The 27,124-nt window shown below is 39.8% G+C and overlaps 17 non-coding genes across 17 annotated transcripts; all 17 read left to right on the top strand.

The window, feature by feature from the left end:
- Positions 1 to 1,230: 1,230 nt before the first annotated feature.
- On the top strand, positions 1,231 to 1,303 carry TRNAV-CAC (transfer RNA valine (anticodon CAC)). Its single transcript has one exon. It is a non-coding gene; the product is annotated as a tRNA-Val (tRNA).
- Positions 1,304 to 3,829: 2,526 nt separating this feature from the next.
- TRNAV-CAC (transfer RNA valine (anticodon CAC)) lies at positions 3,830 to 3,902 on the top strand. Its single transcript has one exon. It is a non-coding gene; the product is annotated as a tRNA-Val (tRNA).
- A 2,127-nt stretch (positions 3,903 to 6,029) lies between these two features.
- TRNAP-UGG (transfer RNA proline (anticodon UGG)) lies at positions 6,030 to 6,101 on the top strand. Its single transcript has one exon. It is a non-coding gene; the product is annotated as a tRNA-Pro (tRNA).
- Positions 6,102 to 6,401: 300 nt separating this feature from the next.
- On the top strand, positions 6,402 to 6,474 carry TRNAV-CAC (transfer RNA valine (anticodon CAC)). The gene has a single exon. It is a non-coding gene; the product is annotated as a tRNA-Val (tRNA).
- A 2,115-nt stretch (positions 6,475 to 8,589) lies between these two features.
- TRNAP-UGG (transfer RNA proline (anticodon UGG)) lies at positions 8,590 to 8,661 on the top strand. The gene has a single exon. It is a non-coding gene; the product is annotated as a tRNA-Pro (tRNA).
- A 300-nt stretch (positions 8,662 to 8,961) lies between these two features.
- On the top strand, positions 8,962 to 9,034 carry TRNAV-CAC (transfer RNA valine (anticodon CAC)). The gene has a single exon. It is a non-coding gene; the product is annotated as a tRNA-Val (tRNA).
- Positions 9,035 to 11,194: 2,160 nt separating this feature from the next.
- On the top strand, positions 11,195 to 11,266 carry TRNAP-UGG (transfer RNA proline (anticodon UGG)). The gene has a single exon. It is a non-coding gene; the product is annotated as a tRNA-Pro (tRNA).
- Positions 11,267 to 11,566: 300 nt separating this feature from the next.
- Positions 11,567 to 11,639, top strand: TRNAV-CAC (transfer RNA valine (anticodon CAC)). Its single transcript has one exon. It is a non-coding gene; the product is annotated as a tRNA-Val (tRNA).
- A 2,512-nt stretch (positions 11,640 to 14,151) lies between these two features.
- Positions 14,152 to 14,224, top strand: TRNAV-CAC (transfer RNA valine (anticodon CAC)). The gene has a single exon. It is a non-coding gene; the product is annotated as a tRNA-Val (tRNA).
- Positions 14,225 to 16,414: 2,190 nt separating this feature from the next.
- TRNAP-UGG (transfer RNA proline (anticodon UGG)) lies at positions 16,415 to 16,486 on the top strand. The gene has a single exon. It is a non-coding gene; the product is annotated as a tRNA-Pro (tRNA).
- Positions 16,487 to 16,786: 300 nt separating this feature from the next.
- TRNAV-CAC (transfer RNA valine (anticodon CAC)) lies at positions 16,787 to 16,859 on the top strand. The gene has a single exon. It is a non-coding gene; the product is annotated as a tRNA-Val (tRNA).
- Positions 16,860 to 19,007: 2,148 nt separating this feature from the next.
- On the top strand, positions 19,008 to 19,079 carry TRNAP-UGG (transfer RNA proline (anticodon UGG)). The gene has a single exon. It is a non-coding gene; the product is annotated as a tRNA-Pro (tRNA).
- Positions 19,080 to 19,379: 300 nt separating this feature from the next.
- TRNAV-CAC (transfer RNA valine (anticodon CAC)) lies at positions 19,380 to 19,452 on the top strand. The gene has a single exon. It is a non-coding gene; the product is annotated as a tRNA-Val (tRNA).
- Positions 19,453 to 21,680: 2,228 nt separating this feature from the next.
- Positions 21,681 to 21,752, top strand: TRNAP-UGG (transfer RNA proline (anticodon UGG)). Its single transcript has one exon. It is a non-coding gene; the product is annotated as a tRNA-Pro (tRNA).
- A 300-nt stretch (positions 21,753 to 22,052) lies between these two features.
- On the top strand, positions 22,053 to 22,125 carry TRNAV-CAC (transfer RNA valine (anticodon CAC)). The gene has a single exon. It is a non-coding gene; the product is annotated as a tRNA-Val (tRNA).
- Positions 22,126 to 24,294: 2,169 nt separating this feature from the next.
- On the top strand, positions 24,295 to 24,366 carry TRNAP-UGG (transfer RNA proline (anticodon UGG)). Its single transcript has one exon. It is a non-coding gene; the product is annotated as a tRNA-Pro (tRNA).
- Positions 24,367 to 24,666: 300 nt separating this feature from the next.
- Positions 24,667 to 24,739, top strand: TRNAV-CAC (transfer RNA valine (anticodon CAC)). Its single transcript has one exon. It is a non-coding gene; the product is annotated as a tRNA-Val (tRNA).
- The last annotated feature ends 2,385 nt before the right edge of the window (positions 24,740 to 27,124 follow it).

Below are 27,124 nucleotides of genomic sequence, written 5' to 3' on the forward strand. Positions count from 1 at the left end.
AACATTTAGAATTTCACTGAAAAAGAAAAAAAGCATACTTAGGCAGAGCTTTCTGGACAGTAAGGACATTAGAGTAAGTGATGAATAAGCACTGCTTTTGTTAATGTACATAGGCAGAACAGAGACTGCTGGGAAAAGCCTGAAATTAAAGGCACAGAAAATGCCTGCTTCTGGATAGAACACTAAGAAGGGTTGAAAGTTTTTTCTCTGACCCTGGCCACTCTTACAAGCAATCCTATGATAGTCAGAAGGACCCACCCTGAAAAGGAAGGGACAGCCATTTGGACCCTTTCCACCTTTTCTATATCTCGCCTGATCGCAACCTGATCGAGCGCTGATTGAGCGGATTAGCACATGTACTTCTCATTTTGGGAAGGTATTGCTTAGCTTGCTACCAGCAGCTCAGTTATGTTATGATGTTAGAGGCTTGCAAGGAATGCTTTAGTCCTGCATTAGGCCGTTTTTATTGCTACTTGCATTCAAGGGAAAGATAATTAGCCAGAATCTGTGGCCCAGTTATTCACCTTGGCATTCCGATTTGCACAAAGGGAATAAGCATTTGAGAGAAAATGCAACATGTGTTTCTTATGTTGCTATGAACAGCTTTTTATTCTTTCTCTTTAGGGTCTAGCCAATGCAGAAATAGATAAATAAGTGCTGACTTTCTGTAAGACGTGTCCAAAGCTGGGACAAAATAAAAGGGGACACTTATAAATGATAGTGATATCATTTGAGAAAGGGTAAGTTGACACTGAATTTCATGTATATTCACAGACCAAGCATGAAAAAGTCCCCAGCATGATCTTCATTGCGTGCTTAGAGCTGGTATTAGCTTTTCAGAGGTGCGGGCCTTTCGAAGGCTCGTTGGTCTAGGGGTATGATTCTCGCTTTGGGTGCGAGAGGTCCTGGGTTCAAATCCCGGACGAGCCCTTTCATTGGTGCTTTTTTAAAGTAGTATTGCAGTATGCATTTCAAAGCCAATATCAATTTTCTCTTTGCAGTAGTGGATGAATATTTGCTAGAGTCTCATGCTTTTAACCTTGCCCTGCCTGAGCAACTAGGAAACATTTCTCTTTAAGCATTTTGCAAAAATGCTGAACTTGCATGGCATATACAAGCGTTCAGCTAGGGCTGTCTGGGAAGGTTGCATGAAAGAAATCTAAAACCAGAGGCCCTTGGAATAGCCTGTTTTGAGAAATTTCATCACAGAAGAATCAACTGTAGACATCTGTTTCTGTAGTGTAGTGGTTATCACGTTCGCCTCACACGCGAAAGGTCCCCGGTTCGAAACCGGGCAGAAAAAGTTGTTATATTGTCTTGGCTGCAATGTTGAGAGGTGCCGTTTTGCCATGAAATTGTCCAGGCCCTGAAGATGGTTTCATGCAGACTCGTTCCAAGAAAGTGAATTCTCCTAAAAACACTAAAGTAATTGGCATGTGGATGTATCTGTTGATTCACAGACCTCGCTTTGAAAAGAGCCCTGCATTCTGTTCATTGCTCACCTAGAACACGCATTAACTTTGGGAATTGTTGGCACCAACAGGCATCTTAGTTTAGTGGAGTGTTTCTGGTGTTTAAGTGCAGAAGCCCTGGGCTCAATTCCTCGGTGACCCTTCTCAAGGTGATGATACAAATGCATCGTCACCTTTACGTTTAATGTCAGAATTGTTTATTTCTATTTGGTGGTGTATGAATGCTTGCAATAGTATGTTGATTTTTTCTAGCCTTGAATGAATAAAAGCAAATCACTCCTCTTTATGTATTTTTCTAATACATTGATATTTGCATCTCCTTTCCTAGCCTGCATTTTTCATTATCTTACAGGCTGTATATAATAAGTATCAATTCAGGGGCCCTTCTTCTACTCAATTCACAACTGTTCTATCCCGGCATTGATAAGCAATCTACATCTGCTTCTGTTGTGTATTGGTTATCATGTTTACCTGACGTGTGAAAGCCCCATGTTTGACAGTGCGCGTTAACAAAGAGACCAATGATTTTTATTAAAAGTTGTCATGTGTTTTTGTTACCTTGCACCGGCCAAAAAGTGCCGGAAATGACTTCATTTGCAGTCACTTGAAAAGTAGGGATTCTCAAATAAATGGTAAGAGGTTGGAACAAATCTAAAGGAATGCATGGCATATCTATATGTATGTGTACGCAGGTATCCATATATAAAGATAGATAGATAGATAGATAGATAGATAGATAGATAGATAGATAGATAGATAGATAGATAGATAGATAGATAGATAGATAGATAGATAGATAGATAGATAGATAGATAGATAGATAGATAGATAGATAGATAGATAGATAGATAGATAGATAGATAGATAGATATTGGGAGAGAGAGAGCGTTACTATAAACTGAGACTTTATTTTCCATCAAGCTGTCTTTCCTTTCCTTCAGGAGCAGAATGTTCTGATCATCAGCGCTCCAGAATCTAGTGCTTGGTTGGCAAGCATCACACATTGTGATGTGTTAGCTAAGAGTTCCATGTCGTTCAGACTCATATATTCCTCTGTAGTTGTACCTTGGTGATTCAACAAAATGTGGCATCATAAGCAGCATTCTACTGCCATAGACTGGGCGGAAAAAACATTTAGAATTTCACTGAAAAAGAAAAAAAGCATACTTAGGCAGAGCTTTCTGGACAGTAAGGACATTAGAGTAAGTGATGAATAAGCACTGCTTTTGTTAATTTACATAGGCAGAACAGAGACTGCTGGGAAAAGCCTGAAATTAAAGGCACAGAAAATGCCTGCTTCTGGATAGAACACTAAGAAGGGTTGAAAGTTTTTTCTCTGACCCTGGCCACTCTTACAAGCAATCCTATGATAGTCAGAAGGACCCACACTAAAACGGAAGGGACAGCCATTTGGACCCTTTCCACCTTTTCTATATCTCGCCTGATCGAGCCTGATCGAGCCTGATTGAGCGGATTAGCACATGTACTTCTCATTTTGGGAAGGTATTGCTTAGCTTGCTACCAGCAGCTCAGTTATGTTATGATGTTAGAGGCTTGCATGGAATGCTTTAGTCCTGCATTAGGCCGTTTTTATTGCTACTTGCATTCAAGGGAAAGATAATTAGCCAGAATCTGTGGCCCATTTATTCACCTTGGCATTCCGATTTGCACAAAGGGAATAAGCATTTGAGAGAAAATGCAACATGTGTTTCTTATGTTGCTATGAACAGCTTTTTATTCTTTCTCTTTAGGGTCTAGCCAATGCAGAAATAGATAAATAAGTGCTGACTTTCTGTAAGACGTGTCCAATGCTGGGACAAAATAAAAGGGGACACTTATAAATGATAGTGATATCATTTGAGAAAGGGTAAGTTGACACTGAATTTCATGTATATTCACAGACCAAGCATGAAAAAGTCCCCAGCATGATCTTCATTGCGTGCTTAGAGCTGGTATTAGCTTTTCAGAGGTGCGGGCCTTTCGAAGGCTCGTTGGTCTAGGGGTATGATTCTCGCTTTGGGTGCGAGAGGTCCCGGGTTCAAATCCTGGACGAGCCCTTTCATTGGTGCTTTTTTAAAGTAGTATTGCAGTATGCATTTCAAAGCCAATATCAATTTTCTCTTTGCAGTAGTGGATGAATATTTGCTAGAGTCTCATGCTTTTAACCTTGCCCTGCCTGAGCAAATAGGAAACATTTCTCTTTAAGCATTTTGCAAAAATGCTGAACTTGCATGGCATATACAAGCGTTCAGCTAGGGCTGTCTGGGAAGGTTGCATGAAAGAAATCTAAAACCAGAGGCCCTTGGAATAGCCTGTTTTGAGAAGTTTCATCACAGAAGAATCAACTGTAGACATCTGTTTCTGTAGTGTAGTGGTTATCACGTTCGCCTCACACGCGAAAGGTCCCCGTTTCGAAACCGGGCAGAAACAGTTGTTATATTGTCTTGGCTGCAATGTTGAGAGGTGCCGTTTTGCCATGAAATTGTCCAGGCCCTGAAGATGGTTTCATGCAGACTCGTTCCAAGAAAGTGAATTCTCTTAAAAACACTAAAGTAATTGGCATGTGGATGTATCTGTTGATTCACAGACCTTGCTTTGAAAAGAGCCCTGCATTCTGTTCATTGCTCACCTAGAACACGCATTAACTTTGGGAATTGTTGGCACCAACAGGCATCTTAGTTTAGTGGAGTGTTTCTGGTGTTTAAGTGCAGAAGCCCTGGGCTCAATTCCTCGGTGACCCTTCTCAAGGTGATGATACAAATGCATCGTCACCTTTAAGTTTAATGTCAGAATTGTTTATTTCTATTTGGTGGTGTATGAATGCTTGCAATAGTATGTTGATTTTTTCTAGCCTTGAATGAATAAAAGCAAATCACTCCTCTTTATGTATTTTTCTAATACATTGATATTTGCATCTCCTTTCCTAGCCTGCATTTTTCATTATCTTACAGGCTGTATATAATAAGTATCAATTCAGGGGCCCTTCTTCTACTCAATTCACAACTGTTCTATCCCGGCATTGATAAGCAATCTACATCTGCTTCTGTTGTGTATTGGTTATCATGTTTACCTGACGTGTGAAAGCCCCATGTTTGACAGTGCGCGTTAACAAAGAGACCAATGATTTTTATTAAAAGTTGTCATGTGTTTTTGTTACCTTGCACCGGCCAAAAAGTGCCGGAAATGACTTCATTTGCAGTCACTTGAAAAGTAGGGATTCTCAAATAAATGGTAAGAGGTTGGAACAAATCTAAAGGAATGCATGGCATATCTATATGTATGTGTACGCAGGTATCCATATATAAAGATAGATAGATAGATAGATAGATAGATAGATAGATAGATAGATAGATAGATAGATAGATAGATAGATAGATAGATAGATAGATAGATAGATAGATAGATAGATAGATAGATAGATAGATAGATAGATAGATAGATATTGGGAGAGAGAGAGCGTTACTATAAACTGAGACTTTATTTTCCATCAAGCTGTCTTTCCTTTCCTTCAGGAGCAGAATGTTCTGATCATCAGCGCTCCAGAATCTAGTGCTTGGTTGGCAAGCATCACACATTGTGATGTGTTAGCTAAGAGTTCCATGTCGTTCAGACTCATATATTCCTCTGTAGTTGTACCTTGGTGATTCAACAAAATGTGGCATCATAAGCAGCATTCTACTGCCATAGACTGGGCAGAAAAAACATTTAGAATTTCACTGAAAAAGAAAAAAAGCATACTTAGGCAGAGCTTTCTGGACAGTAAGGACATTAGAGTAAGTGATGAATAAGCACTTCTTTTGTTAATTTACATAGGCAGAACAGAGACTGCTGGGAAAAGCCTGAAATTAAAGGCACAGAAAATGCCTGCTTCTGGATAGAACACTAAGAAGGGTTGAAAGTTTTTTCTCTGACCCTGGCCACTCTTACAAGCAATCCTATGATAGTCAGAAGGACCCACCCTAAAAAGGAAGGGACAGCCATTTGGACCCTTTCCACCTTTTCTATATCTCGCCTGATCGAGCCTGATCGAGCGCTGATTGAGCGGATTAGCACATGTACTTCTCATTTTGGGAAGGTATTGCTTAGCTTGCTACCAGCAGCTCAGTTATGTTATGATGTTAGAGGCTTGCATGGAATGCTTTAGTCCTGCATTAGGCCGTTTTTATTGCTACTTGCATTCAAGGGAAAGATAATTAGCCAGAATCTGTGGCCCATTTATTCACCTTGGCATTCCGATTTGCACAAAGGGAATAAGCATTTGAGAGAAAATGCAACATGTGTTTCTTATGTTGCTATGAACAGCTTTTTATTCTTTCTCTTTAGGGTCTAGCCAATGCAGAAATAGATAAATAAGTGCTGACTTTCTGTAAGACGTGTCCAATGCTGGGACAAAATAAAAGGGGACACTTATAAATGATAGTGATATCATTTGAGAAAGGGTAAGTTGACACTGAATTTCATGTATATTCACAGACCAAGCATGAAAAAGTCCCCAGCATGATCTTCATTGCGTGCTTAGAGCTGGTATTAGCTTTTCAGAGGTGCGGGCCTTTCGAAGGCTCGTTGGTCTAGGGGTATGATTCTCGCTTTGGGTGCGAGAGGTCCCGGGTTCAAATCCCGGACGAGCCCTTTTATTGGTGCTTTTTTAAAGTAGTATTGCAGTATGCATTTCAAAGCCAATATCAATTTTCTCTTTGCAGTAGTGGATGAATATTTGCTAGAGTCTCATGCTTTTAACCTTGCCCTGCCTGAGCAAATAGGAAACATTTCTCTTTAAGCATTTTGCAAAAATGCTGAACTTGCATGGCATATACAAGCGTTCAGCTAGGGCTGTCTGGGAAGGTTGCATGAAAGAAATCTAAAACCAGAGGCCCTTGGAATAGCCTGTTTTGAGAAGTTTCATCACAGAAGAATCAACTGTAGACATCTGTTTCTGTAGTGTAGTGGTTATCACGTTCGCCTCACACGCGAAAGGTCCCCGTTTCGAAACCGGGCAGAAACAGTTGTTATATTGTCTTGGCTGCAATGTTGAGAGGTGCCGTTTTGCCATGAAATTGTCCAGGCCCTGAAGATGGTTTCATGCAGACTCGTTCCAAGAAAGTGAATTCTCTTAAAAACACTAAAGTAATTGGCATGTGGATGTATCTGTTGATTCACAGACCTTGCTTTGAAAAGAGCCCTGCATTCTGTTCATTGCTCACCTAGAACACGCATTAACTTTGGGAATTGTTGGCACCAACAGGCATCTTAGTTTAGTGGTTGTTTCTGGTGTTTAAGTGCAGAAGCCCTGGGCTCAATTCCTCGGTGACCCTTCTCAAGGTGATGATACAAATGCATTGTCACCTTTAAGTTTAATGTCAGAATTGTTTATTTCTATTTGGTGGTGTATGAATGCTTGCAATAGTATGTTGATTTTTTCTAGCCTTGAATGAATAAAAGCAAATCACTCCTCTTTATGTATTTTTCTAATACATTGATATTTGCATCTCCTTTCCTAGCCTGCATTTTTCATTATCTTACAGGCTGTATATAATAAGTATCAATTCAGGGGCCCTTCTTCTACTCAATTCACAACTGTTCTATCCCGGCATTGATAAGCAATCTACATCTGCTTCTGTTGTGTATTGGTTATCATGTTTACCTGACGTGTGAAAGCCCCATGTTTGACAGTGCGCGTTAACAAAGAGACCAATGATTTTTATTAAAAGTTGTCATGTGTTTTTGTTACCTTGCACCGGCCAAAAAGTGCCGGAAATGACTTCATTTGCAGTCACTTGAAAAGTAGGGATTCTCAAATAAATGGTAAGAGGTTGGAACAAATCTAAAGGAATGCATGGCATATCTATATGTATGTGTACGCAGGTATCCATATATAAAGATAGATAGATAGATAGATAGATAGATAGATAGATAGATAGATAGATAGATAGATAGATAGATAGATAGATAGATAGATAGATAGATAGATAGATAGATAGATAGATAGATAGATAGATAGATATTGGGAGAGAGAGAGCGTTACTATAAACTGAGACTTTATTTTCCATCAAGCTGTCTTTCCTTTCCTTCAGGAGCAGAATGTTCTGATCATCAGCGCTCCAGAATCTAGTGCTTGGTTGGCAAGCATCACACATTGTGATGTGTTAGCTAAGAGTTCCATGTCGTTCAGACTCATATATTCCTCTGTAGTTGTACCTTGGTGATTCAACAAAATGTGGCATCATAAGCAGCATTCTACTGCCATAGACTGGGCAGTAAAAACATTTAGAATTTCACTGAAAAAGAAAAAAAGCATACTTAGGCAGAGCTTTCTGGACAGTAAGGACATTAGAGTAAGTGATGAATAAGCACTGCTTTTGTTAATTTACATAGGCAGAACAGAGACTGCTGGGAAAAGCCTGAAATTAAAGGCACAGAAAATGCCTGCTTCTGGATAGAACACTAAGAAGGGTTGAAAGTTTTTTCTCTGACCCTGGCCACTCTTACAAGCAATCCTATGATAGTCAGAAGGACCCACCCTGAAAAGGAAGGGACAGCCATTTGGACCCTTTCCACCTTTTCTATATCTCGCCTGATCGCAACCTGATCGAGCGCTGATTGAGCGGATTAGCACATGTACTTCTCATTTTGGGAAGGTATTGCTTAGCTTGCTACCAGCAGCTCAGTTATGTTATGATGTTAGAGGCTTGCAAGGAATGCTTTAGTCCTGCATTAGGCCGTTTTTATTGCTACTTGCATTCAAGGGAAAGATAATTAGCCAGAATCTGTGGCCCAGCTATTCACCTTGGCATTCCGATTTGCACAAAGGGAATAAGCATTTGAGAGAAAATGCAACATGTGTTTCTTATGTTGCTATGAACAGCTTTTTATTCTTTCTCTTTAGGGTCTAGCCAATGCAGAAATAGATAAATAAGTGCTGACTTTCTGTAAGACGTGTCCAAAGCTGGGACAAAATAAAAGGGGACACTTATAAATGATAGTGATATCATTTGAGAAAGGGTAAGTTGACACTGAATTTCATGTATATTCACAGACCAAGCATGAAAAAGTCCCCAGCATGATCTTCATTGCGTGCTTAGAGCTGGTATTAGCTTTTCAGAGGTGCGGGCCTTTCGAAGGCTCGTTGGTCTAGGGGTATGATTCTCGCTTTGGGTGCGAGAGGTCCCGGGTTCAAATCCCGGACGAGCCCTTTCATTGGTGCTTTTTTAAAGTAGTATTGCAGTATGCATTTCAAAGCCAATATCAATTTTCTCTTTGCAGTAGTGGATGAATATTTGCTAGAGTCTCATGCTTTTAACCTTGCCCTGCCTGAGCAACTAGGAAACATTTCTCTTTAAGCATTTTGCAAAAATGCTGAACTTGCATGGCATATACAAGCGTTCAGCTAGGGCTGTCTGGGAAGGTTGCATGAAAGAAATCTAAAACCAGAGGCCCTTGGAATAGCCTGTTTTGAGAAATTTCATCACAGAAGAATCAACTGTAGACATCTGTTTCTGTAGTGTAGTGGTTATCACGTTCGCCTCACACGCGAAAGGTCCCCGGTTCGAAACCGGGCAGAAAAAGTTGTTATATTGTCTTGGCTGCAATGTTGAGAGGTGCCGTTTTGCCATGAAATTGTCCAGGCCCTGAAGATGGTTTCATGCAGACTCGTTCCAAGAAAGTGAATTCTCCTAAAAACACTAAAGTAATTGGCATGTGGATGTATCTGTTGATTCACAGACCTCGCTTTGAAAAGAGCCCTGCATTCTGTTCATTGCTCACCTAGAACACGCATTAACTTTGGGAATTGTTGGCACCAACAGGCATCTTAGTTTAGTGGAGTGTTTCTGGTGTTTAAGTGCAGAAGCCCTGGGCTCAATTCCTCGGTGACCCTTCTCAAGGTGATGATACAAATGCATCGTCACCTTTACGTTTAATGTCAGAATTGTTTATTTCTATTTGGTGGTGTATGAATGCTTGCAATAGTATGTTGATTTTTTCTAGCCTTGAATGAATAAAAGCAAATCACTCCTCTTTATGTATTTTTCTAATACATTGATATTTGCATCTCCTTTTCTAGCCTGCATTTTTCATTATCTTACAGGCTGTATATAATAAGTATCAATTCAGGGGCCCTTCTTCTACTCAATTCACAACTGTTCTATCCCGGCATTGATAAGCAATCTACATCTGCTTCTGTTGTGTATTGGTTATCATGTTTACCTGACGTGTGAAAGCCCCATGTTTGACAGTGCGCGTTAACAAAGAGACCAATGATTTTTATTAAAAGTTGTCATGTGTTTTTGTTACCTTGCACCGGCCAAAAAGTGCCGGAAATGACTTCATTTGCAGTCACTTGAAAAGTAGGGATTCTCAAATAAATGGTAAGAGGTTGGAACAAATCTAAAGGAATGCATGGCATATCTATATGTATGTGTACGCAGGTATCCATATATAAAGATAGATAGATAGATAGATAGATAGATAGATAGATAGATAGATAGATAGATAGATAGATAGATAGATAGATAGATAGATAGATAGATAGATAGATAGATAGATAGATAGATAGATAGATAGATAGATAGATAGATAGATAGATAGATAGATAGATAGATAGATAGATAGATAGATAGATATTGGGAGAGAGAGAGCGTTACTATAAACTGAGACTTTATTTTCCATCAAGCTGTCTTTCCTTTCCTTCAGGAGCAGAATGTTCTGATCATCAGCGCTCCAGAATCTAGTGCTTGGTTGGCAAGCATCACACATTGTGATGTGTTAGCTAAGAGTTCCATGTCGTTCAGACTCATATATTCCTCTGTAGTTGTACCTTGGTGATTCAACAAAATGTGGCATCATAAGCAGCATTCTACTGCCATAGACTGGGCGGAAAAAACATTTAGAATTTCACTGAAAAAGAAAAAAAGCATACTTAGGCAGAGCTTTCTGGACAGTAAGGACATTAGAGTAAGTGATGAATAAGCACTGCTTTTGTTAATTTACATAGGCAGAACAGAGATTGCTGGGAAAAGCCTGAAATTAAAGGCACAGAAAATGCCTGCTTCTGGATAGAACACTAAGAAGGGTTGAACGTTTTTTCTCTGACCCTGGCCACTCTTACAAGCAATCCTATGATAGTCAGAAGGACCCACACTAAAAAGGAAGGGACAGCCATTTGGACCCTTTCCACCTTTTCTATATCTCGCCTGATCGAGCCTGATCGAGCGGATTAGCACATGTACTTCTCATTTTGGGAAGGTATTGCTTAGCTTGCTACCAGCAGCTCAGTTATGTTATGATGTTAGAGGCTTGCATGGAATGCTTTAGTCCTGCATTAGGCCGTTTTTATTGCTACTTGCATTCAAGGGAAAGATAATTAGCCAGAATCTGTGGCCCATTTATTCACCTTGGCATTCCGATTTGCACAAAGGGAATAAGCATTTGAGAGAAAATGCAACATGTGTTTCTTATGTTGCTATGAACAGCTTTTTATTCTTTCTCTTTAGGGTCTAGCCAATGCAGAAATAGATAAATAAGTGCTGACTTTCTGTAAGACGTGTCCAATGCTGGGACAAAATAAAAGGGGACACTTATAAATGATAGTGATATCATTTGAGAAAGGGTAAGTTGACACTGAATTTCATGTATATTCACAGACCAAGCATGAAAAAGTCCCCAGCATGATCTTCATTGCGTGCTTAGAGCTGGTATTAGCTTTTCAGAGGTGCGGGCCTTTCGAAGGCTCGTTGGTCTAGGGGTATGATTCTCGCTTTGGGTGCGAGAGGTCCCGGGTTCAAATCCCGGACGAGCCCTTTCATTGGTGCTTTTTTAAAGTAGTATTGCAGTATGCATTTCAAAGCCAATATCAATTTTCTCTTTGCAGTAGTGGATGAATATTTGCTAGAGTCTCATGCTTTTAACCTTGCCCTGCCTGAGCAAATAGGAAACATTTCTCTTTAAGCATTTTGCAAAAATGCTGAACTTGCATGGCATATACAAGCGTTCAGCTAGGGCTGTCTGGGAAGGTTGCATGAAAGAAATCTAAAACCAGAGGCCCTTGGAATAGCCTGTTTTGAGAAGTTTCATCACAGAAGAATCAACTGTAGACATCTGTTTCTGTAGTGTAGTGGTTATCACGTTCGCCTCACACGCGAAAGGTCCCCGTTTCGAAACCGGGCAGAAACAGTTGTTATATTGTCTTGGCTGCAATGTTGAGAGGTGCCGTTTTGCCATGAAATTGTCCAGGCCCTGAAGATGGTTTCATGCAGACTCGTTCCAAGAAAGTGAATTCTCTTAAAAACACTAAAGTAATTGGCATGTGGATGTATCTGTTGATTCACAGACCTTGCTTTGAAAAGAGCCCTGCATTCTGTTCATTGCTCACCTAGAACACGCATTAACTTTGGGAATTGTTGGCACCAACAGGCATCTTAGTTTAGTGGAGTGTTTCTGGTGTTTAAGTGCAGAAGCCCTGGGCTCAATTCCTCGGTGACCCTTCTCAAGGTGATGATACAAATGCATCGTCACCTTTACGTTTAATGTCAGAATTGTTTATTTCTATTTGGTGGTGTATGAATGCTTGCAATAGTATGTTGATTTTTTCTAGCCTTGAATGAATAAAAGCAAATCACTCCTCTTTATGTATTTTTCTAATACATTGATATTTGCATCTCCTTTCCTAGCCTGCATTTTTCATTATCTTACAGGCTGTATATAATAAGTATCAATTCAGGGGCCCTTCTTCTACTCAATTCACAACTGTTCTATCCCGGCATTGATAAGCAATCTACATCTGCTTCTGTTGTGTATTGGTTATCATGTTTACCTGACGTGTGAAAGCCCCATGTTTGACAGTGCGCGTTAACAAAGAGACCAATGATTTTTATTAAAAGTTGTCATGTGTTTTTGTTACCTTGCACCGGCCAAAAAGTGCCGGAAATGACTTCATTTGCAGTCACTTGAAAAGTAGGGATTCTCAAATAAATGGTAAGAGGTTGGAACAAATCTAAAGGAATGCATGGCATATCTATATGTATGTGTACGCAGGTATCCATATATAAAGATAGATAGATAGATAGATAGATAGATAGATAGATAGATAGATAGATAGATAGATAGATAGATAGATAGATAGATAGATAGATAGATAGATAGATAGATAGATAGATAGATAGATAGATAGATAGATAGATAGATAGATAGATAGATATTGGGAGAGAGAGAGCGTTACTATAAACTGAGACTTTATTTTCCATCAAGCTGTCTTTCCTTTCCTTCAGGAGCAGAATGTTCTGATCATCAGCGCTCCAGAATCTAGTGCTTGGTTGGCAAGCATCACACATTGTGATGTGTTAGCTAAGAGTTCCATGTCGTTCAGACTCATATATTCCTCTGTAGTTGTACCTTGGTGATTCAACAAAATGTGGCATCATAAGCAGCATTCTACTGCCATAGACTGGGCAGTAAAAACATTTAGAATTTCACTGAAAAAGAAAAAAAGCATACTTAGGCAGAGCTTTCTGGACAGTAAGGACATTAGAGTAAGTGATGAATAAGCACTGCTTTTGTTAATTTACATAGGCAGAACAGAGACTGCTGGGAAAAGCCTGAAATTAAAGGCACAGAAAATGCCTGCTTCTGGATAGAACACTAAGAAGGGTTGAAAGTTTTTTCTCTGACCCTGGCCACTCTTACAAGCAATCCTATGATAGTCAGAAGGACCCACCCTGAAAAGGAAGGGACAGCCATTTGGACCCTTTCCACCTTTTCTATATCTCGCCTGATCGCAACCTGATCGAGCGCTGATTGAGCGGATTAGCACATGTACTTCTCATTTTGGGAAGGTATTGCTTAGCTTGCTACCAGCAGCTCAGTTATGTTATGATGTTAGAGGCTTGCAAGGAATGCTTTAGTCCTGCATTAGGCCGTTTTTATTGCTACTTGCATTCAAGGGAAAGATAATTAGCCAGAATCTGTGGCCCAGTTATTCACCTTGGCATTCCGATTTGCACAAAGGGAATAAGCATTTGAGAGAAAATGCAACATGTGTTTCTTATGTTGCTATGAACAGCTTTTTATTCTTTCTCTTTAGGGTCTAGCCAATGCAGAAATAGATAAATAAGTGCTGACTTTCTGTAAGACGTGTCCAAAGCTGGGACAAAATAAAAGGGGACACTTATAAATGATAGTGATATCATTTGAGAAAGGGTAAGTTGACACTGAATTTCATGTATATTCACAGACCAAGCATGAAAAAGTCCCCAGCATGATCTTCATTGCGTGCTTAGAGCTGGTATTAGCTTTTCAGAGGTGCGGGCCTTTCGAAGGCTCGTTGGTCTAGGGGTATGATTCTCGCTTTGGGTGCGAGAGGTCCTGGGTTCAAATCCCGGACGAGCCCTTTCATTGGTGCTTTTTTAAAGTAGTATTGCAGTATGCATTTCAAAGCCAATATCAATTTTCTCTTTGCAGTAGTGGATGAATATTTGCTAGAGTCTCATGCTTTTAACCTTGCCCTGCCTGAGCAACTAGGAAACATTTCTCTTTAAGCATTTTGCAAAAATGCTGAACTTGCATGGCATATACAAGCGTTCAGCTAGGGCTGTCTGGGAAGGTTGCATGAAAGAAATCTAAAACCAGAGGCCCTTGGAATAGCCTGTTTTGAGAAATTTCATCACAGAAGAATCAACTGTAGACATCTGTTTCTGTAGTGTAGTGGTTATCACGTTCGCCTCACACGCGAAAGGTCCCCGGTTCGAAACCGGGCAGAAAAAGTTGTTATATTGTCTTGGCTGCAATGTTGAGAGGTGCCGTTTTGCCATGAAATTGTCCAGGCCCTGAAGATGGTTTCATGCAGACTCGTTCCAAGAAAGTGAATTCTCCTAAAAACACTAAAGTAATTGGCATGTGGATGTATCTGTTGATTCACAGACCTCGCTTTGAAAAGAGCCCTGCATTCTGTTCATTGCTCACCTAGAACACGCATTAACTTTGGGAATTGTTGGCACCAACAGGCATCTTAGTTTAGTGGAGTGTTTCTGGTGTTTAAGTGCAGAAGCCCTGGGCTCAATTCCTCGGTGACCCTTCTCAAGGTGATGATACAAATGCATCGTCACCTTTACGTTTAATGTCAGAATTGTTTATTTCTATTTGGTGGTGTATGAATGCTTGCAATAGTATGTTGATTTTTTCTAGCCTTGAATGAATAAAAGCAAATCACTCCTCTTTATGTATTTTTCTAATACATTGATATTTGCATCTCCTTTCCTAGCCTGCATTTTTCATTATCTTACAGGCTGTATATAATAAGTATCAATTCAGGGGCCCTTCTTCTACTCAATTCACAACTGTTCTATCCCGGCATTGATAAGCAATCTACATCTGCTTCTGTTGTGTATTGGTTATCATGTTTACCTGACGTGTGAAAGCCCCATGTTTGACAGTGCGCGTTAACAAAGAGACCAATGATTTTTATTAAAAGTTGTCATGTGTTTTTGTTACCTTGCACCGGCCAAAAAGTGCCGGAAATGACTTCATTTGCAGTCACTTGAAAAGTAGGGATTCTCAAATAAATGGTAAGAGGTTGGAACAAATCTAAAGGAATGCATGGCATATCTATATGTATGTGTACGCAGGTATCCATATATAAAGATAGATAGATAGATAGATAGATAGATAGATAGATAGATAGATAGATAGATAGATAGATAGATAGATAGATAGATAGATAGATAGATAGATAGATAGATAGATAGATAGATAGATAGATAGATAGATAGATAGATAGATAGATAGATAGATAGATAGATAGATAGATAGATAGATAGATAGATAGATAGATAGATAGATATTGGGAGAGAGAGAGCGTTACTATAAACTGAGACTTTATTTTCCATCAAGCTGTCTTTCCTTTCCTTCAGGAGCAGAATGTTCTGATCATCAGCGCTCCAGAATCTAGTGCTTGGTTGGCAAGCATCACACATTGTGATGTGTTAGCTAAGAGTTCCATGTCGTTCAGACTCATATATTCCTCTGTAGTTGTACCTTGGTGATTCAACAAAATGTGGCATCATAAGCAGCATTCTACTGCCATAGACTGGGCGGAAAAAACATTTAGAATTTCACTGAAAAAGAAAAAAAGCATACTTAGGCAGAGCTTTCTGGACAGTAAGGACATTAGAGTAAGTGATGAATAAGCACTGCTTTTGTTAATTTACATAGGCAGAACAGAGACTGCTGGGAAAAGCCTGAAATTAAAGGCACAGAAAATGCCTGCTTCTGGATAGAACACTAAGAAGGGTTGAAAGTTTTTTCTCTGACCCTGGCCACTCTTACAAGCAATCCTATGATAGTCAGAAGGACCCACACTAAAAAGGAAGGGACAGCCATTTGGACCCTTTCCACCTTTTCTATATCTCGCCTGATCGAGCCTGATCGAGCCTGATCGAGCGGATTAGCACATGTACTTCTCATTTTGGGAAGGTATTGCTTAGCTTGCTACCAGCAGCTCAGTTATGTTATGATGTTAGAGGCTTGCATGGAATGCTTTAGTCCTGCATTAGGCCGTTTTTATTGCTACTTGCATTCAAGGGAAAGATAATTAGCCAGAATCTGTGGCCCATTTATTCACCTTGGCATTCCGATTTGCACAAAGGGAATAAGCATTTGAGAGAAAATGCAACATGTGTTTCTTATGTTGCTATGAACAGCTTTTTATTCTTTCTCTTTAGGGTCTAGCCAATGCAGAAATAGATAAATAAGTGCTGACTTTCTGTAAGACGTGTCCAATGCTGGGACAAAATAAAAGGGGACACTTATAAATGATAGTGATATCATTTGAGAAAGGGTAAGTTGACACTGAATTTCATGTATATTCACAGACCAAGCATGAAAAAGTCCCCAGCATGATCTTCATTGCGTGCTTAGAGCTGGTATTAGCTTTTCAGAGGTGCGGGCCTTTCGAAGGCTCGTTGGTCTAGGGGTATGATTCTCGCTTTGGGTGCGAGAGGTCCCGGGTTCAAATCCCGGACGAGCCCTTTCATTGGTGCTTTTTTAAAGTAGTATTGCAGTATGCATTTCAAAGCCAATATCAATTTTCTCTTTGCAGTAGTGGATGAATATTTGCTAGAGTCTCATGCTTTTAACCTTGCCCTGCCTGAGCAAATAGGAAACATTTCTCTTTAAGCATTTTGCAAAAATGCTGAACTTGCATGGCATATACAAGCGTTCAGCTAGGGCTGTCTGGGAAGGTTGCATGAAAGAAATCTAAAACCAGAGGCCCTTGGAATAGCCTGTTTTGAGAAGTTTCATCACAGAAGAATCAACTGTAGACATCTGTTTCTGTAGTGTAGTGGTTATCACGTTCGCCTCACACGCGAAAGGTCCCCGTTTCGAAACCGGGCAGAAACAGTTGTTATATTGTCTTGGCTGCAATGTTGAGAGGTGCCGTTTTGCCATGAAATTGTCCAGGCCCTGAAGATGGTTTCATGCAGACTCGTTCCAAGAAAGTGAATTCTCTTAAAAACACTAAAGTAATTGGCATGTGGATGTATCTGTTGATTCACAGACCTTGCTTTGAAAAGAGCCCTGCATTCTGTTCATTGCTCACCTAGAACACGCATTAACTTTGGGAATTGTTGGCACCAACAGGCATCTTAGTTTAGTGGAGTGTTTCTGGTGTTTAAGTGCAGAAGCCCTGGGCTCAATTCCTCGGTGACCCTTCTCAAGGTGATGATACAAATGCATCGTCACCTTTAAGTTTAATGTCAGAATTGTTTATTTCTATTTGGTGGTGTATGAATGCTTGCAATAGTATGTTGATTTTTTCTAGCCTTGAATGAATAAAAGCAAATCACTCCTCTTTATGTATTTTTCTAATACATTGATATTTGCATCTCCTTTCCTAGCCTGCATTTTTCATTATCTTACAGGCTGTATATAATAAGTATCAATTCAGGGGCCCTTCTTCTACTCAATTCACAACTGTTCTATCCCGGCATTGATAAGCAATCTACATCTGCTTCTGTTGTGTATTGGTTATCATGTTTACCTGACGTGTGAAAGCCCCATGTTTGACAGTGCGCGTTAACAAAGAGACCAATGATTTTTATTAAAAGTTGTCATGTGTTTTTGTTACCTTGCACCGGCCAAAAAGTGCCGGAAATGACTTCATTTGCAGTCACTTGAAAAGTAGGGATTCTCAAATAAATGGTAAGAGGTTGGAACAAATCTAAAGGAATGCATGGCATATCTATATGTATGTGTACGCAGGTATCCATATATAAAGATAGATAGATAGATAGATAGATAGATAGATAGATAGATAGATAGATAGATAGATAGATAGATAGATAGATAGATAGATAGATAGATAGATAGATAGATAGATAGATAGATAGATAGATAGATAGATAGATAGATAGATAGATAGATAGATAGATATTGGGAGAGAGAGAGCGTTACTATAAACTGAGACTTTATTTTCCATCAAGCTGTCTTTCCTTTCCTTCAGGAGCAGAATGTTCTGATCATCAGCGCTCCAGAATCTAGTGCTTGGTTGGCAAGCATCACACATTGTGATGTGTTAGCTAAGAGTTCCATGTCGTTCAGACTCATATATTCCTCTGTAGTTGTACCTTGGTGATTCAACAAAATGTGGCATCATAAGCAGCATTCTACTGCCATAGACTGGGCAGTAAAAACATTTAGAATTTCACTGAAAAAGAAAAAAAGCATACTTAGGCAGAGCTTTCTGGAGAGTAAGGACATTAGAGTAAGTGATGAATAAGCACTGCTTTTGTTAATTTAAATAGGCAGAACAGAGACTGCTGGGAAAAGCCTGAAATTAAAGGCACAGAAAATGCCTGCTTCTGGATAGAACACTAAGAAGGGTTGAAAGTTTTTTCTCTGACCCTGGCCACTCTTACAAGCAATCCTATGATAGTCAGAAGGACCCACCCTGAAAAGGAAGGGACAGCCATTTGGACCCTTTCCACCTTTTCTATATCTCGCCTGATCGCAACCTGATCGAGCGCTGATTGAGCGGATTAGCACATGTACTTCTCATTTTGGGAAGGTATTGCTTAGCTTGCTACCAGCAGCTCAGTTATGTTATGATGTTAGAGGCTTGCAAGGAATGCTTTAGTCCTGCATTAGGCCGTTTTTATTGCTACTTGCATTCAAGGGAAAGATAATTAGCCAGAATCTGTGGCCCAGTTATTCACCTTGGCATTCCGATTTGCACAAAGGGAATAAGCATTTGAGAGAAAATGCAACATGTGTTTCTTATGTTGCTATGAACAGCTTTTTATTCTTTCTCTTTAGGGTCTAGCCAATGCAGAAATAGATAAATAAGTGCTGACTTTCTGTAAGACGTGTCCAAAGCTGGGACAAAATAAAAGGGGACACTTATAAATGATAGTGATATCATTTGAGAAAGGGTAAGTTGACACTGAATTTCATGTATATTCACAGACCAAGCATGAAAAAGTCCCCAGCATGATCTTCATTGCGTGCTTAGAGCTGGTATTAGCTTTTCAGAGGTGCGGGCCTTTCGAAGGCTCGTTGGTCTAGGGGTATGATTCTCGCTTTGGGTGCGAGAGGTCCCGGGTTCAAATCCCGGACGAGCCCTTTCATTGGTGCTTTTTTAAAGTAGTATTGCAGTATGCATTTCAAAGCCAATATCAATTTTCTCTTTGCAGTAGTGGATGAATATTTGCTAGAGTCTCATGCTTTTAACCTTGCCCTGCCTGAGCAACTAGGAAACATTTCTCTTTAAGCATTTTGCAAAAATGCTGAACTTGCATGGCATATACAAGCGTTCAGCTAGGGCTGTCTGGGAAGGTTGCATGAAAGAAATCTAAAACCAGAGGCCCTTGGAATAGCCTGTTTTGAGAAATTTCATCACAGAAGAATCAACTGTAGACATCTGTTTCTGTAGTGTAGTGGTTATCACGTTCGCCTCACACGCGAAAGGTCCCCGGTTCGAAACCGGGCAGAAAAAGTTGTTATATTGTCTTGGCTGCAATGTTGAGAGGTGCCGTTTTGCCATGAAATTGTCCAGGCCCTGAAGATGGTTTCATGCAGACTCGTTCCAAGAAAGTGAATTCTCCTAAAAACACTAAAGTAATTGGCATGTGGATGTATCTGTTGATTCACAGACCTCGCTTTGAAAAGAGCCCTGCATTCTGTTCATTGCTCACCTAGAACACGCATTAACTTTGGGAATTGTTGGCACCAACAGGCATCTTAGTTTAGTGGAGTGTTTCTGGTGTTTAAGTGCAGAAGCCCTGGGCTCAATTCCTCGGTGACCCTTCTCAAGGTGATGATACAAATGCATCGTCACCTTTACGTTTAATGTCAGAATTGTTTATTTCTATTTGGTGGTGTATGAATGCTTGCAATAGTATGTTGATTTTTTCTAGCCTTGAATGAATAAAAGCAAATCACTCCTCTTTATGTATTTTTCTAATACATTGATATTTGCATCTCCTTTCCTAGCCTGCATTTTTCATTATCTTACAGGCTGTATATAATAAGTATCAATTCAGGGGCCCTTCTTCTACTCAATTCACAACTGTTCTATCCCGGCATTGATAAGCAATCTACATCTTCTTCTGTTGTGTATTGGTTATCATGTTTACCTGACGTGTGAAAGCCCCATGTTTGACAGTGCGCGTTAACAAAGAGACCAATGATTTTTATTAAAAGTTGTCATGTGTTTTTGTTACCTTGCACCGGCCAAAAAGTGCCGGAAAGAGACCAATGATTTTTATTAAAAGTTGTCATGTGTTTTTGTTACCTTGCACCGGCCAAAAAGTGCCGGAAATGACTTCATTTGCAGTCACTTGAAAAGTAGGGATTCTCAAATAAATGGTAAGAGGTTGGAACAAATCTAAAGGAATGCATGGCATATCTATATGTATGTGTACGCAGGTATCCATATATAAAGATAGATAGATAGATAGATAGATAGATAGATAGATAGATAGATAGATAGATAGATAGATAGATAGATAGATAGATAGATAGATAGATAGATAGATAGATAGATAGATAGATAGATAGATAGATAGATAGATAGATAGATAGATAGATAGATAGATAGATAGATAGATAGATAGATATTGGGAGAGAGAGAGCGTTACTATAAACTGAGACTTTATTTTCCATCAAGCTGTCTTTCCTTTCCTTCAGGAGCAGAATGTTCTGATCATCAGCGCTCCAGAATCTAGTGCTTGGTTGGCAAGCATCACACATTGTGATGTGTTAGCTAAGAGTTCCATGTCGTTCAGACTCATATATTCCTCTGTAGTTGTACCTTGGTGATTCAACAAAATGTGGCATCATAAGCAGCATTCTACTGCCATAGACTGGGCGGAAAAAACATTTAGAATTTCACTGAAAAAGAAAAAAAGCATACTTAGGCAGAGCTTTCTGGACAGTAAGGACATTAGAGTAAGTGATGAATAAGCACTGCTTTTGTTAATTTACATAGGCAGAACAGAGACTGCTGGGAAAAGCCTGAAATTAAAGGCACAGAAAATGCCTGCTTCTGGATAGAACACTAAGAAGGGTTGAAAGTTTTTTCTCTGACCCTGGCCACTCTTACAAGCAATCCTATGATAGTCAGAAGGACCCACACTAAAAAGGAAGGGACAGCCATTTGGACCCTTTCCACCTTTTCTATATCTCGCCTGATCGAGCGCTGATTGAGCGGATTAGCACATGTACTTCTCATTTTGGGAAGGTATTGCTTAGCTTGCTACCAGCAGCTCAGTTATGTTATGATGTTAGAGGCTTGCAAGGAATGCTTTAGTCCTGCATTAGGCCGTTTTTATTGCTACTTGCATTCAAGGGAAAGATAATTAGCCAGAATCTGTGGCCCAGTTATTCATCTTGGCATTCCGATTTGCACAAAGGGAATAAGCATTTGAGAGAAAATGCAACATGTGTTTCTTATGTTGCTATGAACAGCTTTTTATCCTTTCTCTTTAGGGCCTAGCCAATGCAGAAATAGATAAATAAGTGCTGACTTTCTGTAAGACGTGTCCAATGCTGGGACAAAATAAAAGGGGACACTTATAAATGATAGTGATATCATTTGAGAAAGGGTAAGTTGACACTGAATTTCATGTATATTCACAGACCAAGCATGAAAAAGTCCCCAGCATGATCTTCATTGCGTGCTTAGAGCTGGTATTAGCTTTTCAGAGGTGCGGGCCTTTCGAAGGCTCGTTGGTCTAGGGGTATGATTCTCGCTTTGGGTGCGAGAGGTCCCGGGTTCAAATCCCGGACGAGCCCTTTCATTGGTGCTTTTTTAAAGTAGTATTGCAGTATGCATTTCAAAGCCAATATCAATTTTCTCTTTGCAGTAGTGGATGAATATTTGCTAGAGTCTCATGCTTTTAACCTTGCCCTGCCTGAGCAAATAGGAAACATTTCTCTTTAAGCATTTTGCAAAAATGCTGAACTTGCATGGCATATACAAGCGTTCGGCTAGGGCTGTCTGGGAAGGTTGCATGAAAGAAATCTAAAACCAGAGGCCCTTGGAATAGCCTGTTTTGAGAAGTTTCATCACAGAAGAATCAACTGTAGACATCTGTTTCTGTAGTGTAGTGGTTATCACGTTCGCCTCACACGCGAAAGGTCCCCGGTTCGAAACCGGGCAGAAACAGTTGTTATATTGTCTTGGCTGCAATGTTGAGAGGTGCCGTTTTGCCATGAAATTGTCCAGGCCCTGAAGATGGTTTCATGCAGACTCGTTCCAAGAAAGTGAATTCTCTTAAAAACACTAAAGTAATTGGCATGTGGATGTATCTGTTGATTCACAGACCTCGCTTTGAAAAGAGCCCTGCATTCTGTTCATTGCTCACCTAGAACACGCATTAACTTTGGGAATTGTTGGCACCAACAGGCATCTTAGTTTAGTGGAGTGTTTCTGGTGTTTAAGTGCAGAAGCCCTGGGCTCAATTCCTCGGTGACCCTTCTCAAGGTGATGATACAAATGCATCGTCACCTTTAAGTTTAATGTCAGAATTGTTTATTTCTATTTGGTGGTGTATGAATGCTTGCAATAGTATGTTGATTTTTTCTAGCCTTGAATGAATAAAAGCAAATCACTCCTCTTTATGTATTTTTCTAATACATTGATATTTGCATCTCCTTTCCTAGCCTGCATTTTTCATTATCTTACAGGCTGTATATAATAAGTATCAATTCAGGGGCCCTTCTTCTACTCAATTCACAACTGTTCTATCCCGGCATTGATAAGCAATCTACATCTGCTTCTGTTGTGTATTGGTTATCATGTTTACCTGACGTGTGAAAGCCCCATGTTTGACAGTGCGCGTTAACAAAGAGACCAATGATTTTTATTAAAAGTTGTCATGTGTTTTTGTTACCTTGCACCGGCCAAAAAGTGCCGGAAATGACTTCATTTGCAGTCACTTGAAAAGTAGGGATTCTCAAATAAATGGTAAGAGGTTGGAACAAATCTAAAGGAATGCATGGCATATCTATATGTATGTGTACGCAGGTATCCATATATAAAGATAGATAGATAGATAGATAGATAGATAGATAGATAGATAGATAGATAGATAGATAGATAGATAGATAGATAGATAGATAGATAGATAGATAGATAGATAGATAGATAGATAGATAGATAGATAGATAGATAGATAGATAGATAGATAGATAGATAGATAGATAGATAGATAGATAGATAGATAGATATTGGGAGAGAGAGAGCGTTACTATAAACTGAGACTTTATTTTCCATCAAGCTGTCTTTCCTTTCCTTCAGGAGCAGAATGTTCTGATCATCAGCGCTCCAGAATCTAGTGCTTGGTTGGCAAGCATCACACATTGTGATGTGTTAGCTAAGAGTTCCATGTCGTTCAGACTCATATATTCCTCTGTAGTTGTACCTTGGTGATTCAACAAAATGTGGCATCATAAGCAGCATTCTACTGCCATAGACTGGGCAGTAAAAACATTTAGAATTTCACTGAAAAAGAAAAAAAGCATACTTAGGCAGAGCTTTCTGGACAGTAAGGACATTAGAGTAAGTTATGAATAAGCACTGCTTTTGTTAATTTACATAGGCAGAACAGAGACTGCTGGGAAAAGCCTGAAATTAAAGGCACAGAAAATGCCTGCTTCTGGATAGAACACTAAGAAGGGTTGAAAGTTTTTTCTCTGACCCTGGCCACTCTTACAAGCAATCCTATGATAGTCAGAAGGACCCACCCTAAAAAGGAAGGGACAGCCATTTGGACCCTTTCCACCTTTTCTTGATCGAGCCTGATCGAGCGCTGATTGAGCGGATTAGCACATGTACTTCTCATTTTGGGAAGGTATTGCTTAGCTTGCTACCAGCAGCTCAGTTATGTTATGATGTTAGAGGCTTGCATGGAATGCTTTAGTCCTGCATTAGGCCGTTTTTATTGCTACTTGCATTCAAGGGAAAGATAATTAGCCAGAATCTGTGGCCCAGTTATTCACCTTGGCATTCCGATTTGCATAAAGGGAATAAGCATTTGAGAGAAAATGCAACATGTGTTTCTTATGTTGCTATGAACAGCTTTTTATTCTTTCTCTTTAGGGTCTAGCCAATGCAGAAATAGATAAATAAGTGCTGACTTTCTGTAAGACGTGTCCAATGCTGGGACAAAATAAAAGGGGACACTTATAAATGATAGTGATATCATTTGAGAAAGGGTAAGTTGACACTGAATTTCATGTATATTCACAGACCAAGCATGAAAAAGTCCCCAGCATGATCTTCATTGCGTGCTTAGAGCTGGTATTAGCTTTTCAGAGGTGCGGGCCTTTCGAAGGCTCGTTGGTCTAGGGGTATGATTCTCGCTTTGGGTGCGAGAGGTCCCGGGTTCAAATCCCGGACGAGCCCTTTCATTGGTGCTTTTTTAAAGTAGTATTGCAGTATGCATTTCAAAGCCAATATCAATTTTCTCTTTGCAGTAGTGGATGAATATTTGCTAGAGTCTCATGCTTTTAACCTTGCCCTGCCTGAGCAAATAGGAAACATTTCTCTTTAAGCATTTTGCAAAAATGCTGAACTTGCATGGCATATACAAGCGTTCGGCTAGGGCTGTCTGGGAAGGTTGCATGAAAGAAATCTAAAACCAGAGGCCCTTGGAATAGCCTGTTTTGAGAAGTTTCATCACAGAAGAATCAACTGTAGACATCTGTTTCTGTAGTGTAGTGGTTATCACGTTCGCCTCACACGCGAAAGGTCCCCGGTTCGAAACCGGGCAGAAACAGTTGTTATATTGTCTTGGCTGCAATGTTGAGAGGTGCCGTTTTGCCATGAAATTGTCCAGGCCCTGAAGATGGTTTCATGCAGACTCGTTCCAAGAAAGTGAATTCTCTTAAAAACACTAAAGTAATTGGCATGTGGATGTATCTGTTGATTCACAGACCTCGCTTTGAAAAGAGCCCTGCATTCTGTTCATTGCTCACCTAGAACACGCATTAACTTTGGGAATTGTTGGCACCAACAGGCATCTTAGTTTAGTGGAGTGTTTCTGGTGTTTAAGTGCAGAAGCCCTGGGCTCAATTCCTCGGTGACCCTTCTCAAGGTGATGATACAAATGCATCGTCACCTTTAAGTTTAATGTCAGAATTGTTTATTTCTATTTGGTGGTGTATGAATGCTTGCAATAGTATGTTGATTTTTTCTAGCCTTGAATGAATAAAAGCAAATCACTCCTCTTTATGTATTTTTCTAATACATTGATATTTGCATCTCCTTTCCTAGCCTGCATTTTTCATTATCTTACAGGCTGTATATAATAAGTATCAATTCAGGGTCCCTTCTTCTACTCAATTCACAACTGTTCTATCCCGGCATTGATAAGCAATCTACATCTGCTTCTGTTGTGTATTGGTTATCATGTTTACCTGACGTGTGAAAGCCCCATGTTTGACAGTGCGCGTTAACAAAGAGACCAATGATTTTTATTAAAAGTTGTCATGTGTTTTTGTTACCTTGCACCGGCCAAAAAGTGCCGGAAATGACTTCATTTGCAGTCACTTGAAAAGTAGGGATTCTCAAATAAATGGTAAGAGGTTGGAACAAATCTAAAGGAATGCATGGCATATCTATATGTATGTGTACGCAGGTATCCATATATAAAGATAGATAGATAGATAGATAGATAGATAGATAGATAGATAGATAGATAGATAGATAGATAGATAGATAGATAGATAGATAGATAGATAGATAGATAGATAGATAGATAGATAGATAGATAGATAGATAGATAGATAGATAGATAGATATTGGGAGAGAGAGAGCGTTACTATAAACTGAGACTTTATTTTCCATCAAGCTGTCTTTCCTTTCCTTCAGGAGCAGAATGTTCTGATCATCAGCGCTCCAGAATCTAGTGCTTGGTTGGCAAGCATCACACATTGTGATGTGTTAGCTAAGAGTTCCATGTCGTTCAGACTCATATATTCCTCTGTAGTTGTACCTTGGTGATTCAACAAAATGTGGCATCATAAGCAGCATTCTACTGCCATAGACTGGGCAGTAAAAACATTTAGAATTTCACTGAAAAAGAAAAAAAGCATACTTAGGCAGAGCTTTCTGGACAGTAAGGACATTAGAGTAAGTTATGAATAAGCACTGCTTTTGTTAATTTACATAGGCAGAACAGAGACTGCTGGGAAAAGCCTGAAATTAAAGGCACAGAAAATGCCTGCTTCTGGATAGAACACTAAGAAGGGTTGAAAGTTTTTTCTCTGACCCTGGCCACTCTTACAAGCAATCCTATGATAGTCAGAAGGACCCACCCTGAAAAGGAAGGGACAGCCATTTGGACCCTTTCCACCTTTTCTATATCTCGCCTGATCGCAACCTGATCGAGCGCTGATTGAGCGGATTAGCACATGTACTTCTCATTTTGGGAAGGTATTGCTTAGCTTGCTACCAGCAGCTCAGTTATGTTATGATGTTAGAGGCTTGCAAGGAATGCTTTAGTCCTGCATTAGGCCATTTTTATTGCTACTTGCATTCAAGGGAAAGATAATTAGCCAGAATCTGTGGCCCAGTTATTCATCTTGGCATTCCGATTTGCACAAAGGGAATAAGCATTTGAGAGAAAATGCAACATGTGTTTCTTATGTTGCTATGAACAGCTTTTTATCCTTTCTCTTTAGGGTCTAGCCAATGCAGAAATAGATAAATAAGTGCTGACTTTCTGTAAGACGTGTCCAATGCTGGGACAAAATAAAAGGGGACACTTATAAATGATAGTGATATCATTTGAGATGATAGTGATATCATTTGAGAAAGGGTAAGTTGACACTGAATTTCATGTATATTCACAGACCAAGCATGAAAAAGTCCCCAGCATGATCTTCATTGCGTGCTTAGAGCTGGTATTAGCTTTTCAGAGGTGCGGGCCTTTCGAAGGCTCGTTGGTCTAGGGGTATGATTCTCGCTTTGGGTGCGAGAGGTCCCGTTTTCAAATCCCGGACGAGCCCTTTCATTGGTGCTTTTTTAAAGTAGTATTGCAGTATGCATTTCAAAGCCAATATCAATTTTCTCTTTGCAGTAGTGGATGAATATTTGCTAGAGTCTCATGCTTTTAACCTTGCCCTGCCTGAGCAAATAGGAAACATTTCTCTTTAAGCAT

The sequence above is a fragment of the Lissotriton vulgaris genome, unplaced genomic scaffold (assembly GCF_964263255.1).
Source record: "Lissotriton vulgaris unplaced genomic scaffold, aLisVul1.2 SCAFFOLD_595, whole genome shotgun sequence".
Taxonomy (NCBI): domain Eukaryota; kingdom Metazoa; phylum Chordata; class Amphibia; order Caudata; family Salamandridae; genus Lissotriton; species Lissotriton vulgaris.